Consider the following 18,996-nt stretch of genomic DNA (forward strand, 5'->3'; position numbering starts at 1 on the left):
AAGGAATGGTTTCTTAAGAACAGAGGGTTAACCATAGAAGAAACAATGATTTTGATTTTATTAAAATTCAGAATACTGCTCATCAAAAGATACATTAAAGAAAGTGGAGGTAAAACTATAATCTGTAAGAAGATATTTACAATCCATACAACAACAAATGATTCATATTAGAAATATGCATTAGGAATAAATGTACACATGCACATTATGTGAAATACACATAAATGTAAATAAAATGCCACATATATCCTGCAAGTAAGATAGAGACAAACAACTGACTTTTGGAAAGAACAGACATTTCACAGAAGAGGAAATCACATGACTGAGGAACAAAGGAAGAGATGCTCAATTTCATTAGTAATCAGAGAAAAGCAAACTGAGATCACAGTGAGAGAGCATTTTACACCCCATCCTATCCAACTGGCAATGTCAGAAAAATATGAGTAAAAGATCTCATATACTGCTGATTTGAGTGTTAACTGGTACAACCACTTGGACAAATAATTTCCATTTCACAGTTGAATATCTATGTTCCTTAATGCCTGGCAGCTCTACTGCTCCGCAATGATTCAGAAAGCATTTCTCTACAGGTACCCCAGGACACACGTAGAAGATGCTCATAGGAGTTCTGTTCACAATTACAAAAACCTGGAAATACTGCAGTGACCACTGACAGAAAAATGGACAAAAAAATCACAGTACAGTCACACAATGGGATATTATGCAGCAAGAAAATCCATGAAATCACTTTGATAAATCTTACCATCATATTGAGTGAAAAAAGTAAGCTCTATGAGACAATTTACAAAATTCAGGATCATGGTTACTTCTAGGGGAAAACAGGAGAATGAGATAATGAAGAAGGCTATAAGGAGAAGTGAATTATCAGTAATGGTGAGTTGTTAGGCTGTGTATAGGCTAGCAAGTAGCTCATTATATTATTAAACATAAAGAAGGGTGTGCATGCACAATTCACAGCGCTTACCAGAACACATACCCTCCCCAGTGTCCATCACCCAGTCACCCCATCCCTCCCACCCCACCAACTCCAGCAACCCTCAGTTTGTTTCCTCAGATCTGTACCTCTGAAACAAATAATGCAATATATGTTAAGAAAGAAAAAAAGAAGAAGAAGAATGTAGCAGGAGGGGAAGAATGAGGGGGGGGGAAATCGGAGGGGGAGAAGAACCATGAGAGACAATGGACTCTGAAAAACAAACTGAGGGTTCTAGAGGGGAGGGGGTTGGGAGGATGGGTTAGCCTGGTGATGGGTATTGAGGAGGGCACGTTCTGCATGGAGCACTGGGTGTTATGCACAAACAATGAATCATGGAACACTATATCTAAAACTAATGATGTAATGTATGGGGATTAACATAACAATAAAAAAATTAAAAAAAAAAAGTGTGCATGGATGAATAATGATGGTGCTTCGTGCATCAAGAATGACAACTATCTCAAGTGCCTTTATGGCTACACACAAAATACGCCAACAATAATCTCAATTAAGATCCCAATCTTCCTATTATATGTCTAGAAATGACCTGATTAGTGTGCCGCTTGGCTTATGTGATGAGCCACACTCCTCCAGTGACTCCAGAGTTAGCAAAGCTCCATTGTATCAATTGTATCAATCATTACTCAGATCTGCAATTCTGTCAGATGAGTGGCTCTACTCCCATTTCAGGAAGGCAAAACTAAGGAGTAATAGAGCTAATTAAGTCAATTGCACTAGTCTTATTTCTATCCTCATCATCAAGAATCCATGAAGAGTCAAAGCCACAGCTTTTCTCCATGGAAGAGATACCACTTTGCTCCTTCCTAAGATTCAGACCTTGGTTTCATTAGCCTAATGTTCTGCTAAGTCCTCGCTTAGAAACATGAATCCTGTGCTTCTATCTGGTGATGACAAAAAGTTAAGATCAGCTATCTTGGCTGCTGGGGAGGGTACCTCATGTTCACAGCAAGAACCCATTATAGAGAAATAAAAGATTTAGAAACCACCCATTTTTTATGCAATTTTCTCAGTCCAGTGACAAAAGTGATCAACCATTCCAGTTGTGCCTGGGATTTTGCTGGTTTTAGCACATAATGTCCAGCCTCCTAGGAAACTCCCCAATCCCAGGAAAATTGAGACTGTTGGTCCCACTAACCTGACTCACTGAATCATCTCATTCTGATATCATTGGCTTTATGCTCATTCTCTCTTAAATGGAAGAAGTTTAGAATACAGGTCAAAATAAAGCTTAAGGATTTCCTATCTGGACAAGTCCATGTCTATCTCTCCAAAGGAACTTGGCAGAGCTGTGCATGAATATTTCTCAGAGATTCCTTAATACTTCCCATGTTCCCACTATCATCTGTGTTTTCTCCTTGTGAAGATGGATTCCACATGAAGAATGATTTGTATGAATATAAAAGTAAAATATATAACAATAACAATAGTAAAAATGATGGAATAAGTACTTGGAAAAATACTGTTGAAGGATCTTCTGCTATATAAGAAGTGGTATAACATTATTTGAAGATTGACTTTGATTAATTGAAGATATATATTGTAAATGCAAGGGCAACCACTAAAAAAAATTTTTTTAAAGAAGTTTAAATAACAAGCCAATATGGAGATAAAGTGGGGTAATAATGAAGGGGGGACATCAGAGGGGGAGACAAACCATGAGAGACTATGGACTCCAAGAAACAAACTGAGGGTTTTAGAGGGGTGGGGGGTAGGGGGATGGTTTAGCCCAGTGATGGATATTAAGGAGGGCGCGTATTGTATGGAGCACTGGGTGCTATACGCAAACAATGAATCATGGAACACTACATCAAAAACTAATGGTGACTAACGTAACATAATGAAAAAATAAAAAAATTAAAATTAAAAAAATAAATAAATAAAGTGGGGTAATAAAAATATTGGGAGGCATTCTCCCTGAGCTTTTTTGTGTTCAACATGTCCTGTTGACTATGTCAAGATTGCAAGGACCTGACTTCTCTTTCACCTGGGCCCTTGCCCAGGATTGTTGATTGTTAATAGAGTTTGAGAGATTAAAAAAAAAAAAAATTGACTTGTATGACTCAATAGGGTATACATACACTTATTTTGAATGAAAGCTTCCAGACTAAAGCTTCTGACATTGTAAGAATTGGAATATAAATATTACTGAATCCTACAATTACACACAGTTCATTTCCTCATTCTCCTTGGGGAGAAACTTGAAAGTGAAAAACCAAGTCTAGGTCAGCAAGAATTCCCCTAAGTTGTCATGTCAGGAGAGGAGTGTCACGTCTACCCTCAGTTCATCAGCAAAGTAGGGGGAGCAGTTTAAATATTAATTTGTCCCTCTGTTGCTTTACATTTTATCAGATCAATTACACTAACAAAGGTCATGAATATCCACAAAGACCTGACAGTCAAGGTGAATTTGGTCTACAACAGATCCATTGGCCCCAGTAAGATTGTACTTTTTTATCCATATTGTGGTCACAAGCTGTCGCTTGTGATAATGTGTCTCAAAGAAGATGAACTATCAGAAGGAATATGTGCGATAACAAGCCCTCAACCACCACCACCTAACATTGTATAGTTGATTTCTCAAAAATACTAGTTCTCAAACTTTATTTATTTTTTTTTTAAAGATTTTATTTATTTATTTGACAGAGAGAGCAGGAACACAAGCAGGGGTAGTGGGAGAGGGAGAAGCCGGCTCCCTGCCGAGCAGGGAGCCCGATGTGGGACTCGATCCCAGGACTCTGGGATCATGACTGACTCGAATGCAGATGCTTAACGACTGAGCCACCCAGGTGCCCCAGCTCTCCAACTTTAACGAGAAGATGTGTTTAAAGGCCTGTTGGTGGGCCCACTCAAACATCTCTCATTTAGAAGCACTGAAATGGAACCAAAGAATCTGTATTTCCAGCCAGTTCTCATTCCTGATCCTGCCTAGGACAGACCATACTTTAAAAACTGCTCTAGAAGGCCCTGAACCAAAGATGGGGTAAGAATGTAGGGAAGCAATGTTCTTCCACAAGCTCAGCAGTCTCACATCTAGACACATCCACGTCTGTATCTCTGGAGGGAAATTGGTAGAACTGCACATAATTCTTTCTCAAAGATTCTTTAAAACTTATTAACACAGAATTTTACCTAACTATTGGAAGTCACACATAAATGATCTCGGATCCCAGTGGTAACAGAGTTGTGTGATGAAGCAAACACAACAAAATGAAAATTGTTGAATTTATGTAGTGTATGGGAGCTTACGCTATAATTCTTCCACATGTGTATGCATCAAAATGTTATACTGAATTTTAAAAAGTCCAATTTCTAATTTTTCAGTCATCTTTGGGATTATATGGGAACTCCTTACATTTTAATGCATTGTAATTTTCCCCAGTATTTTTAAGGGGTTACATAAAGTAAATAATATAGGTCTGACACACAAAAATGTTTAACATTTAAAAAATTTTTAAACTAAAATTTTTATTTAGGGTATTGGTTTATCAGTGGGTTCAAGTGGATGTCAATGTGGAGGTAGGATGTGTTGGGAGAAGTGGGTGAGGGGCTGTGTCACTGAAGGGGATCCACATGAGAGAAGAAGAATCTGGGGGAAAAAAATTAAAAATTCAACAAAGAGAAAAGTACCATATAGGGATTTATTTTTCTTAAGAAACAGTCTGTAGGCAGACAGTTGTGGCCTGTTGTATCTGATCAAGCATGATATCAAGCATCTGAGTTCTTTGTCTTCTGCATTTCCCCCCAACCTTGATGTATGACTTTCATCCTCACATTAACAAAATGCCTGCCATACCTCCAGGCATTACATTCACACTTTAAGCAGTAAAAATAAAAAAGCTACAGACCTCTTCCTGAGGCTTTGTCTTTTTATTCAGGAATAGAAATTCTTCTCCAAGAGTTCTTACAGTTTTTTGGCCAGAAACTTGTCACTTGGCCCCCTCTGAAAAGCGGCCTCTTCAATGTACAGAGTAGAGAATAGCAGTAATTTACTGGGAAGGTATCCTGGCTGATAAAACAGTATCTCTCAAACTGATGTTTCAGGAGATGTCATATAAACTCTTTCTACTTCTAGCACCTTCTTTCTAAATAGTGACAACTGTTTAGGACACAAAATCACTACTACCAATAAGACAATTCTAGGAGACCTCCCAATAACATTAAATTCTGGAAAACCTGTCCCAAGTGTTCAAAGTAAGGGTAAAGAGAGGCCCGTGTGCTGATTCTGGGGGAAATCACCTGGTTGAGGACTCCACAAAGCTTGCTCTGGAAGCCAACTTAATGTGCACCATCCTTAGGGGTGCTTAACTAAAACTCACCACGGCAAATATCAAGGCTGGCAAGGGCCACTTCAATCCATTTTGCATAGATCATTAGGCCATTGCAGAAGCCTGTTTGCTCTCTAGGTAGCAGCAACTGTCCCCACATTTGTTCCCATTCTGGATTGTATTTTAAGGCAAATTATCTATTCAGCCTCTGTTGCTAGCACATGAGGAATCATAATGAGACAGTCCATTTCAGGCTGTAATTTCTGTGCCAAACTGACTTGGAACAGAACCAAACCTGTATCTAATTCTGCCCCTCCCTGCTTTATTCCATTCTCATCGGCTTTATACCTAAACCAAAAGTAAAGTGTAATTCCAAATTGTGGAGATATGTTTCCATCAGCAAGGAAGGCAGAACTAATCAGAGATGCAATAAAAAAAGTATTTTCACTATACCTTCCATCAGTCTTTGCTGGTATCACGTACTGATTGAAAAGATTTTCACATTTCTTTTACTGATTTGTATTCCCGATTCCCATTTATTAATCACCTTATTAGACTTTCTGACAGCCCTTCAAAATCAAGACAGAAGCTGTGAAATTATTTCCTCAGTTTAGCCCTCTCAGCAAACTACTAAAGTATTATAAAAATATAAAGGTGTCATGATGTTTATGTTTATGGCTAAGTTCAATGCCCAAGCTTATATCCATCCACCCATTCCCTCCAAGCTCCATGTTTTGTTCTGGAAAGCTCGTGAACACACAGAGGGACTCGTGCTGTGTAATGAAGATAAAGAAAAGTGGGGAAAGTATCACAGCTCTGTTAACTCACTATGTGTGCTGGATACGGTGGACTTTCTCTCTCAACCACCTTTCATACTTCTTCTAAACAGAAGAGCGGGAGAGCTGAAAGATACATTTCCCAGATGCCTTTGCAACTAAGATTCTGGATGCAAATTTGTTTGCACTATTTAAAAGCGCACACGTGAGCCTGAGACAAGGAAATGCAATGGATAATGAAAAATATTTTGTCCATCCAGAAGGTAAGAAAGAAGAAAAAAAAAGAAGGGTAGGACAAATAGAAAACAACTACTAAGATGGTTGTTTGAAACCTAAATAAATCAGCAATGTTGTTAAATGTAAACAAGCATGCAAATTAAAAGATGGAGATTATCAGATTTTTTTTTTTAAACCAAATTGCTTACAAGAGACATACCTTAAATACAAGGCACAGAAAGGTTACAAATAAAAAAATTGTGTAGTGGACTGAATGGTGGCCCCAAAGAGAACAGCTCCTAATCTCTGGATTCTGTAAATGTTACCTATTAGAAAAAAAGAGTCTTTCCAGATGTGAGTAAATTAAGAATTTTGAGATAAGGAGATTACCCTGGATTATCTGGGTGGGCACGAAGTGCCATAACATGCCTCCTTAATAAAAGGAAGGCTAAGGGAAGGGAGGCTTGTGTGGCTCAGTCAGTTAAGCATCTGACTCTTAATTTCAGCTCAGGTCATGATCTCAGGGTTGGGAGACCGAGCCCTACATTTGGGCTCCACACTCAGCGTGGAGTCTGCTTTAGATTCTCTCTCTCCCTGCTTGTGCTCAATTGCTCTCCTCTCTCAAAATAAATAAATAAAATCCTAAAAGCTAAGGGACATCTGATACAAACAGTAGAAATCCATGTGATCAATGAGACAAAGGGGTGATACGACCAGGATCCAAGGAATGCTGGTGACCAACAAGAGCTGGAAGAGGCCAGGAAGGGATTTTCCCCCAGAGTCTCTGACAGGAGTGCAAACCTACAGACACCTTGATTTCAGCCTGGTGATTACAGACTGCTGGACTCAAGAACTGTGAGATGATAAACTCTGTTGTTTTAAGCCACCCAGTTTGTGGTAATTTGTTACAGTTGCTCTAGGAAATGAATACACATGATATGCCTTACAAAACTAACCCAAAGAAAACTGATGTACCTATACTAATATCTCTATACTAATATCTCTAGTTTTGCTTCTTGCCATAAAGGGGGGACATTTCATAGAGGCAGAAAGAAAAGAAAATGAAGCTATCTTTCTGCTCTGTCTGCCTTTTCTCCTGCGAAGTAAGGTTATGGAATTGCAAAGTTTTCTATAAAGGGCTTTTCAGTGGCCGTTCCTTTTCCCTGGGTGCCAAGAGCCAGTGTTCACAGGGGTAGAGGACACTTTACAATTCTGGCTGCTTCATTCCTGCTCTGTGGTCTTTGTGACTGTGGAGGAAAGATCTTAAGCTCCTAACTCCAGTAGTGGCTCCAGAGGCAGGAGCAAGATTACTGGCCCTTATTGCCCTGGGACAGGGACCAATCCACACTTTGCTGGGCTGATGCTTATTTTTATTATGAAGAGGGCCCTTTACAAAAATGAATACACATTTTCAATATAAAATTGCTAGGCTCCTCCCAGAGCCTAGCAAGAGGTCATGGAAGGGAAGGTCCCCGCACCTATAGTTTATCAACTCACAATGGAGGGAGCCATTCCTGGGGCACAGTCTACAACCACAACTTCAAACCTGGCCAATAAGTCTGTGTGCACCTATGCCCCCAGAGTAGGTCCTTTTCTACCAAAATACAGGGATTTCAGTACCAAAGCCTAAATGATACATCTTTAAAGTCCTCTTCCCTTCCCCAGGTCTCAGCCTCTCTTTCCACCAAAGAATACTGCCATTTTAAACATTCTAGGAACCCAAAGGTGAGCTGTCTGGATGTGTTTTGCTTACCTAAGACAAAGGGGTACCTTCCATTTCTGTTTGTCTTTTTACCTCACCACACACCTTTAATCCAAAGCTCTTTAAACACCTGCCTCTGGGAATTGCATTATGAAGATCATACCTATGCCACGCTTCTAAAGGGGGTGATGGGGCTTCTCCCCAAGGAATCTAGTCATTTTCTACTCTATTAATATGTTCACAATTCCTGCGCCAGGGGACTCTCAGAGATGATATCGTCAAGTGTATCAGCCTGCAGCCTTGGTGAGTATGAATATTACTTATAATTATGTAACTTGAATGCATGACCACTAACTAGCCATAGACCAGAAAACAAGCAGGATATCAGACACTGAGAAGCATTAGCTAGTGTGGTCTTAATCCCATGTTCCAACAGGGAAGAAGAGGGGAATCTGGACACACATATCCTTAACAAACATCTAAAGCTATGTAAGCCTGGATCCTTCCAGGAAGTTGAGGTACCTACTAGGTTTCTTTCCCACCAAGTATCTACCATGGCTCTTTCTGAAAGACACACATGAACACCTCCTTAGCAATATAGTGTCTTAGTCTGTTCAGGATACTGTAACAAAAACACTGTTGACTGGATAGCTTATTAACAACAGAAATTTATTTCTCACAGTTCTGAAGGTTCGGAAGTCCAAGATCAAGTCACCGGTAGATGGGGTGCCTGGCAAGGACCCACCTGCTGGCTGATAGACAGCTGTCTTTTCACTGTGCTCTCAAAAAGAAGGGACAAGGGAGATCCCTGGGGTCTGTTTTATAAGAGCACTAATGCCATTCATGAGGGCTCCACCCTCACCATCTAATCACCTCCCAAAAGCCCCACCTCCAAATACCATCACATTCGGGGTTAAGATTTAACATGTAATTTGGGGGGAACACAAACAGTCTACAGCAGCAACACTCTTCTTTCCATGAGAACACCACTTCTTCGTATTTCACTCCATATTGCATTCTAGCACTATAAAAGGCCAGTGGGAAGGCTCAACACATACTTGTTAAATGAATAATTGAAATCAACCTAAGAGTGACTCCTGCCAAGTGGCTTTAGGGTCCACACCAAACAATTACTGGCCATTCATAAAATAGTGCTAATTAGAGAAGGATAGTCTATCAGAACTAACGGTCATCTGAGAGACCACCCAGGTCGCACCCTGCAGCAGAAGCTTGGAGTACAACTACCAGATTACAGATGGGCAGTCACCCAGAGCAGGTACAAGCCTTACCACCCTGGCAGGAGGGAGGTAGTACTTCCTGAGTATCTCATTTCATTCTCACAGTGGTTCAAGTTGCAAAGAGAGTAGGGTAAGACAATGGAATTGCTAAACAGCTAGCATCAGAGATTCTGATAGGGAGAGAATAGTGTTCAGGCAAATCTCCAGGCTATGGATGGAATATTTGTATCTCCTCAAAATTCACATGTTGAAACCTAATTGCCAATGTGATGGTATTTGGAGGTGGAAATTTTGGGATGGGGTTAGGTCATGAGGGTGATCCTTCATGAATGAGATTAGTGTCCTTATAAAAGAGACTCCAGAGAGCTCCCTCCTTCCTTCACCATGTGAGAACACAACAAGAAAATGGCTGTCTATGAACCAGGAAGTGGGACCTCACCAGACGCTGAATCAGCCAGTGTCTTGAACTGTGAGAAATGTTTATTGTTTATAGGCTCCCCAGTCTCTGTTATCCTTGTTACAGCATCCCAAATGGACTAAGACACTTAAAAAGTCCCTTACCTAAGAAAGATGTGACCCTATGGGCAGGAGCTAGTAGGAGCCAAGACAAGAAAAAACACAGCTAGATAGCTTTATATGGGAAGAGAGAGAGAGGTAAAAGAAAAAGAGAATAGGAAAAAAAAAAAAAAAAAAGAATGTTAAACAACTGGGTGGAGAACTGGATCCTGAGTTGTGGAAGTAACTTAGGAATAGTTAAAAATGGGAATATCTAACACTGACCTTTAAATATTTTTAAAATGCTATGGTTTAAATCCCTTCATCTTTCCAAATCTTCAGTCAAGTCTTTATGAACATAAAAGCCTTGTAAGCGAACTGTTGGGACCACACAAAAGGGACCATACAAATTTGGAGAGAACATTATGCTTTCACAGGCAGAGGAACAGGTTTCTAGTAACCTGAATTGGCAGGAAAATCTTAGTTAATATACGGGTCCCACTTAAATGGTGTCTTCTAAACTAAAATCTGCCTTATTATATCATCTACTATAGGTCCTAGTTCTTCCCTCTGGACCCACAGGAAGCCAAACTGTGCTCTCTGACCTGTGGCCACCCAGCAGACAGTCTTCTCTTTTCCAGGCCAAGCTGCCCTCTCTCAGAAGACACAATTTTGTCTCTGCCACTCAGCAACCTCCCTAGTAAACAAGCTCCAGCTTTTTCAGTTTTTTCTCTTAAGGCATAACAAAGAGAACTAACAAAATACTCTAGAAATCACTTATCAGTTCTGTGAGCACCAAGGATGTCTCAGATAATATTTACATTTCGGCTGCCATCACACTGATGAATCAACGTTGGTGGACCAACAGCAAATTGAAACCTCCTGTCATTGTCCATCGGGTTACCTCTAAATAATGCCCTCCACTCCTATTCCTGGACTGGGAGTTAGAGTTTTTTGGACCTATACTCATGAAATTACACTCATCCCTCTTAAATTTAATCTTCCTAGATTAGACCCATTATTCCAGCTAGCTGAAATTATTTAGAACCTAAGTCTAGTATCTTTTTTATAATTCCTGCAAAATTTATGATATTCACAGATTTATGATTCATGAAGTCTGTAACTTTACTCAAGACCCTGTGACCCAAGCCTAAAGCAGGTCCCTTTAAGTTAAATAGTGAATGTTGCACATCGTGGTACACCTGACCTCAATATTTGCTTCCTATCTCATTTTGCTCTGAACTGGCTCTGAGCGCTGGCACACCCAGGAGGTTCTGAAAACCCACCGTGCATTCAAGCCTTGGACTTGACAGTTGTTATGCCAGTGTATCAAGTATTTAAACTTCCCCAGTGATTAGCACCATGCCTTGCATGGAGAAAATACTCAAACAGCCACCAGATTGATGCTCCATAGATGCCTCTATTTTCAGCCTCCTGGAAAATTAGCAGGACTGATATATGAATCAAGCTTAACATTATCTCCACCCCAAAATAATTCACTATCATATGTGAGGAGACAAAATAAGTCTAACAAATCCTGACATGTTCTTTACTAGCCAAAAAGCTTTTGGACTTTGCCCAATTTGTTTCTTCCAATCCAGAACTTTTACTCATGGTCCTGTCATTGTCAGAATGAACCTTTGCAAGTTTGTGAGGCAGAATCTGAAGAATCAAAAGCAAGTAGCAAAACTGGAAAGGCTATACACAAAAAATGAATCATGGAACACTACATCAAAAACTAAAGATGTAATGTATGGTGACTAACCTAACATAATAAAGTAAAATTTAAAAAAATAAAATAAAATTTAAAAAGACAGTGGAAAAAAAAAAACTGGAAAGGCTAGGAAGAGAGGACAGGAGTCATTAGGCCAACCGCTGGAGAGAAGGAAATTATGGAATTTAGAAGAGAAGGAGCAGAGGAGCTTGGGTCATGAAGGAAATGAATGGAAAATGAAAGAAAATTCTAAGAATTAATGCAATGGACTATTTCCCTCCATCATGGTAATTTAGAAACTACTCCGGTAAAAAATTTTTAACTATTTGGGCATCATTTTTTTATTATTGGACCATGTTTCCTTAACAATGGCAGTACCCTTAACCTGGATCATATGAGTCCCTAGTTTTTACAGAATCTCCCTCTTCTGGAATGCCTATGTAAACATTTCATCATGTGGTAGAAGAAACACATTCCCATATTTGCTTTTTCTCTTTTTAATTTTACTAAGAAAATTACTAAAGAAGACAAGAGAAATGGGCTTGCAGTTCATTACTTATAGTGCCTTGAATTAATTAAAGAGAAAACCAAATAGGCAACGGCTTTCCTGGTGTAATTACATTTTAAAAGGATCCAAAAAGCACTGTGCCCAAAATCTGTCTCCACAATGGCCATCCACCTTTCTTCTAATTTACATCTTTTGAATATATGTTTTGGATTAATGAATTATCTCCTAAAATCATCTTAATGGGAAACTGAACATTTCCTGGGGTCTACTACCTGCCAGATATGACATATTTATTACTTCATTTCTTTCTCATGACCACCCTATAGGCATTTGTTTCAACACCGTAACTATTACAGGTTGAATTATATTCCCCCAAAATGTGTTCTGAAGTCCTGAAGTCCTAACCTTCAGTCCCTTAGAATGAGACCTTATTCGCAAAAAGGGTCATTGCAAATGTAATTAGTTAAGATGAGGTCACACTGGAGTAGGGTGGACCCTTAATCCAATAAGCCGGTGTCCTTATAAGAAAAGGGCACTTTGGACACAGATGGAGAAAGAGCAGACAGACTGTGACAAGGACATCAGAAGACATGCAGATGGATGGCGCACTGGGTGTTATATGCAAACAATGAATCATGGAACACTACATCAAAAACTAATGATGTAATGTATGGTGATTAACATAATAATAAAAAAAAAAGAAGACATGCAGATGGAGTGATACAACTGTAATGCAAGGAACACCGAGGATTGCCAGCACTCAGCAGAGGCTGAAAAAGGCAAGGCAGGATTATCCCTACAAGGCTCAAAAGGAGCATAGCTCTGCCGACATCTCGATTTTGGACTTCTAGCCCCAGAACAGAGAGAAGATAAATTTGTTGTTTTAAACCACCCAGTGTGTGGTTCTTTGTTATAGCAGCCATCAGAAACTAATACAATAACCAAGAGCTCAGGTTGTAAACCCCAGCAGAGCTGGGTTTCAATCCTAGCTTTGCCATCACGTGTATGACCTTGTATAAATTATCTCAAACTTAGTAAACCTCACCTTCCCTCATTTGTAAGATGCAGATAATGGTGTCTACTAGTAACCACATAAATTTTCTAAGAAATGAATTAAATGGCAATCTCTGTGCTTTGCTTACCCTAAATCCCTGCATCAGGTAAGCATTTAAAAAGTAGCATCTTCTGCTAGGATCATCCTAATGATCAGCCTTTCTTCCTCCTTGTGAATGAAGAAAACAAGAAATAGGTTAAAAAACATGCCCAGTGGCAGAGCTGTAGTTCAAAATGAGGTCTGCCTGCCTGCAAAGAACATGTCAGATTCCAAGAAAGTCCTTAGGAGATTATGCTTGTTCAAGAGTCTGTGGTAAGTGCTGAGGAGCTGGACACTGAGAGGTAAGCCCTTGAACAGGAGGGAAGAGAAGAGACAGAATACAGCACACAGGGTGACGTTGGGGTGGGAACCTCTTTAAGGCAGTTGGGGAAATCAGGAATGCCAGCATCACTATGTGGTCCTCCCAACTCCAGCCAGCACTATCTCTTACACTGTCCCCAATGCCCAAGTTCATATTAGCACTGCCATTTCTTTCATGAAACCATGTTTCATCCTTTCAATATAACCCAGCTCCTTGGAGGTATCCAACTTCACAAGACCATCCCTGTTCCTTGGGAAGTCCAGAGAACCGGCTTCTTTATGAATGTGTATGCTGTCCCTGTCTATAGCAGCACCCTAGGCAGTATGAAAGGAGGCTCTCAGGGCCAACAATAGTCCGCAAACCCAGCCACACCCTCCTAGTTTGTGGCCACCTTAGCTTCACATGCAAAAGCAGTCTTGGTATCTGAGCCAGGAGCACAGTCATGCTGTTGGATGTGATCTAAGAAATATATTTTTAAAGTAATCTCTATACCCAATGTGAAGCTTGAACCCATGACCCTGAGAGTAAGAGTCACATGCTCTACCAAATGAGCTAGCCAGGTACACATAAAATTTTTTTTAAAAAGGTAGATGATTAAGTTTCATGACTATTATTGCACAGATTCTTGTGAAGCAGGGATGGGTTAAAAAGAAGACGAGATTAAAGACAAAGAAACAAAAGTCTGCTACAGTAAATATTCAAGACCCCTGTCTGGTCGAACCCCCACATTACGTGCATTTTCCATGTAAGAAAAATGAGACCAAGACACAACCTGGTTCTGGCTCTGTCACTCTTAAGTTGTGTGTGCCTGAACTCAGGCCATATACAACTAGTTAATGACAAACCACATGTAAGAATCAGTCTCCCGCCTATCCCCTCGGTGCATGCCCATTCTTCCATAGCAAAAGATGGCACATAAAAATGAACATAAGATGTGAAAAAGAAAACAATTTTAAAATTGCATCAGTAAGCATAAAATTTATAGACTTCTGCTCTCTGTTCTCTCCTTAATCCCAGTTTAGTCAATGGGATCTTGTGTTTACCTGGGAGGAGGACTTACTCTCATGAATACTGCATCCTTTTAGGTGTACTCCTTGCAAAGCAATATCACAGATTTTTTAAAAATAGAAGAATTTAATCTCTCCCTTTTATGCCATAAATACCAGTTAATGCAATTTCTGAGGCAAGTTTTAAATGTTGCACTGCATATCCTTTGATATGGGAAGTACCAACAGGCTCTGAGAATGAGAGTGAGTAAGCAACACTGCATTAGCACCTCTCCAAATGAGGAGAAGTGGAGTGCCCTGCAGAGCCTACAGTGCCATGAAAAATAGAACAAGCTGTGTGGACGATGACAAAATTTGCATGTAAATTCAAAGACATTTGAACTATGTTAAAAGAAAAATATCTTTAAAAATCTGACTACTTACATTTTTTTAAAAAAAGAAAAAATGTTCTCAAAGTTGCCTATTATAGAGGAGGTTTAGAATTTCAATGCAAATAAATCTTTTATGACAGACCCAAGGCAAAGTTCTCTCTCTAGACTCAAACAGGAGGAGCTTGCTGCCTGATATCTTAGGGCAAAATTTACTCCCTAGTCTACTTTTGTTCTTTTTCTTTATCCCCCTCTCCCTTGGACACTTCTTTTCTGTATTCATAATGTTCCAGGTCATATACAGGGCTTCTCTGAGGAGACCTAGGGGGCTCATGCCTGGACTGTATGCTTATCCCTCACTTCTGGCAAAGTCTGCCCTAACATCCACAAATTCTTATGTGTCTCAGAGAACCTGATCTGACATGCTGAGGTGTGGAGACTATGAAGAACCAGACATATCTGAAAGTCCCTGCTGGGATGGAGGTGGCAGCTCCTGGGTCAGGGGATCCAGAAGCCAGGAGGCACAGCAGGAGTAGGGAGATGGGAAACTGTCTTTGAACTTCACACTTGCATGACACAGTGACAGAGATGACAGGAGGTACTTCAGTGGGGTCTCTGTGGAAGCAGAAGAGAATAATTCAAAAATAATACATGTTGAAGCCATATGGATAGAAGAGCTACAGACCCAGAAACCTAGGGCTTTGATTAAGAGGGTCCCTTTCCCCATTTACTGAGCCCCTTCAGAAAGGTCCCCATCACCATGAGTTTTTTGGAAATATCAAATATTTTAAATGAGAAGATAGGCATAGCTTACCCAACACATGTATGCAAATTCAGATTCTTTATCACTGGAATTATAGGGACTATGGGATGGTGTAAAAGACTGAATAAAATCTGAGATGGAAATGCAACACTGATTCATTTCTTTTTCAGTGTGGACAAAGTCATTTTCACACCCCAACATGATTTGCAGTTGTGGGAAAGAAGGAGAAGGAAAATACAGAGAAAGATGGGAAAATGAAAAGGAAAGACTTGGTCAGTGAAATGGGTTATTCTAGAATATGGTTGGATCCTACATGTTCAGTCAAAGGAACTGAGCATTTGCTGCATATGCTAGGCCTGAATTTATCATTGGGGAGACATAGGTGAATAATAAGTAAACCATCATTTCTGTCTTGAAAACCTCTCTAGCCTTGTGGTAGAGGCAAACGCACCAACAGTAATACAACAATGTTAAAACTAAAAGTTATGGTCAAAGGCTTGAAGAAATGCAGAAAGGGTGTAAGTGATTCTTCCTGGAGGTAGGAACATTAGTAGAGTGTGCAGAGGGGAAGTGACATTTAGCTGGAGTTTGAAGGTTACATAGGAGCACACCAGGGGAGAAAGAGGACGATGTATATGTTGTATAGGCAGAAGAACACTTCCTCCCCAGATGTGCATGTCTTAATCCTCAACAACTGCAATTATGTTACTTTATTTGGAAAAAGCACTTTTTAATTAAAGCTGTAGACCTTCAAAATCAAGAGATTAATTTGGGTTTTCTAGGTGGGCTCAATCTAACCACAATAGCCCTTAAAAGCAGAGACTTTTTCTCTGGCTGGATTCCAAGAGAGGAGAGAGAGGAAGAAGTTGGACTGATTTGAAGCTTGAGTAAGACTCACACTGTCATTGCTGGAAGGGGGCCAGAGGGAAGCATGAGAAGAAATGTGGGTGGCCTCTAGGAGCAAAGAATTATCAAAATGGAGACCTCAGTCCTACACCTGCAAAGAAATTAATTTCCCCAACAATTTGAATGAGCCTGTAAGTGATTCAATCCCAGAGTCTGGAGAATGGAAAAGATCCCTTCCAAAACCTTGATTTTAGCTTTTAAGACCCTAAGCAGAGGACTAGAGGTGGCATGCTGTATCCAGGCTTCTGACCTACAGAACTGTGAAACAACAAATTTGTGTTGTTTTAAGTCACCAAATTTCTGATAATTTGTTAAAGCAGCAATGCAAAACTAATCTGCATGCCTAACAAAAGGCCTAGAAGAGAAAATGCACGGAGTCATGAGAGAGCACAGTATGACTCCATCCACAAGGCATATTTGGGGAACTACTGGGGTTAATGCAAGGAACATGAGCAGCAGCTTGGTAACAATTTTATAAAATGTAGCAATATTGTAAACAAAAGGGAGTCTCAGGAAGCTTTTAGGCAGAGGAATGGCAATTATGATTTGAAAAGGGTAGGTAGAAAATTAATAAATTCCTAAATTCACTGGAATTTACAAATAACAAAAGTCCTCTTACTGCAAAATAATCCACAGTAGTTGGCATTTTGATTCAAATGAGGTTGCCAAGGTCTGAATATCCAGGAAATTTCTCTTTGAGATTTAATTTTAGAGCCAATTTTGGAACTGTAGTAGTTTACATACACAAACATAAAAACTTGGGATTTTTCATTCACCTCCCAGGATGGCCTCATTCAGCTTATCAAAGGCTTCCATATAAATATAAAGGCTCTGACTTGGCTTCTCAGCTACACTCATCAGTACTGGCCAGTCCTTTATTTTCTAAATACTTTTTTCCCCTTAGTTTCTATGATACAGTAATCTCTTGGCTTTCTTCCTACCCTTCTTGTTGATCATTCCGATTTTTTCCTATAAATTCAGCTAATAAATTGAGATTTCATCAAGGCCTGGCCTAAGGGCCTTTGATCTCCCCACCTTTATATACTATATCCCTAAATTATCATATCCATTATCACCTATTTGCAAGTGATTTATAAATTTGTCTCTAATCAAGATCTTTCCTCAAAAGTTCAGAACTAATATATTCAAATCCATATGTCATTTTTCTTCTTGGATCTCTCAAAGACACCTCAAATGCAACATGTCCAAAATCAAACTCATCAATCTCATGCCCGATTTGGTCTTTCAGTGTTCTCTCTCCCTCTGAATGATCCCATCAATCACAAGCTAGAACCCCAGCATTATTCTTGGGGTCTTCCAATTTCTCATCCCCCAGCTCCAATTCTACACATTCTCTTCTGCCTGAAACCCCTCCATGAGTTAATTATAAGCCTTCCTTGCATGCTAGCAAAAGAAGGGCAAACATCACATAACATGGACAATGATGAATAAATGAGAAATCATGAGTCATTTTGGTTAACAGTCTTCCAATACTACAAATAATAGAAAGGCTGACCTGAAGAAACTAGGGGATTTAGAGGGAGGGACTGTGGACATAAGATCCACTTGTCACCTCAGTCATTACCCTGAGGTTTACTTGTTTGAATGCACTCACATGCCTGACCCCAGAGGACTCTACAGGGATGACAGGATATTTGCGGAGTTCAGTAAGAGTCATGACCCTGCTTTCATTTATGCACATATCATCTTTTTAAAAAAAGATTTTAAGCAATCTCTACACCCAACATGGGGCTCAAACTCACAACCCCAAGGTCAAGAGTTGCATGCTCTACGGACTGAGCCAGCCAGAAGTCCCACGTATCTTTTTAATGAAAAGTAATAAAACTCTTAGTTAAGTGGCATGTGCTGAGATTGACATTTCTAGCTCCTAATCATCTCTGAGGGGCCAGGCAGATGTTAGGATAAGGTCTGTGTTTTTGCATAGAGACCCCTTTTAGAACCACCAAATAAAAACAAATCAGTCATTTAAATAGAGCCTCATCTTTACAGCAAAAATTGCTACTAACCACTTTACTAATTAGACTTAACTCTGATCATCTGATTGTTTCTAATAACTGATTCACTCCCCATAAGACTCATAACTTCCAAATGGTTAGACCTAATTAGAGGCTTGCTGGAAGACAGTTGTATAATTGGTACCCTAACAACCAAAAGAGGTGTAACCCAATGCAGATTTCAGAAGATTTCCACACTTCAGTATCATCTTATAGACCACTGGATTGATTAGTATATTCCACTCAATACATGGAGCCTCACTTTAAGGGAAAATTAAATATGGAGAGGTCTGTTTAGAGGGATACAATGAAAATGATTCATAAACCAGACAGGATTCATGAGCAGATTACCTGAAAGAACAGCTGAAAAACATAGTGGATGTCTTTTTTTTTTTTTTTTTTAAAGATTTTATTTTATTTATTTGACAGAGAGAGAGAGAGAGAGAGACAGCTAGAGAGGGAACACAAGCAGGGGGAGTGGGAGAGGGAGAAGCAGGCTCCCAGCCGAGCAGAGAGCCCGATGCGGGGCTCGATCCCAGGACCCTGGGATCATGACCCGAGCCGAAGGCAGACGCTTAACGACTGAGCCA

The sequence above is a fragment of the Phoca vitulina genome, unplaced genomic scaffold, assembly GCF_004348235.1.
Source record: "Phoca vitulina isolate PV1807 unplaced genomic scaffold, GSC_HSeal_1.0 scaffold13, whole genome shotgun sequence".
NCBI classification, from domain to species: Eukaryota; Metazoa; Chordata; class Mammalia; order Carnivora; family Phocidae; genus Phoca; species Phoca vitulina.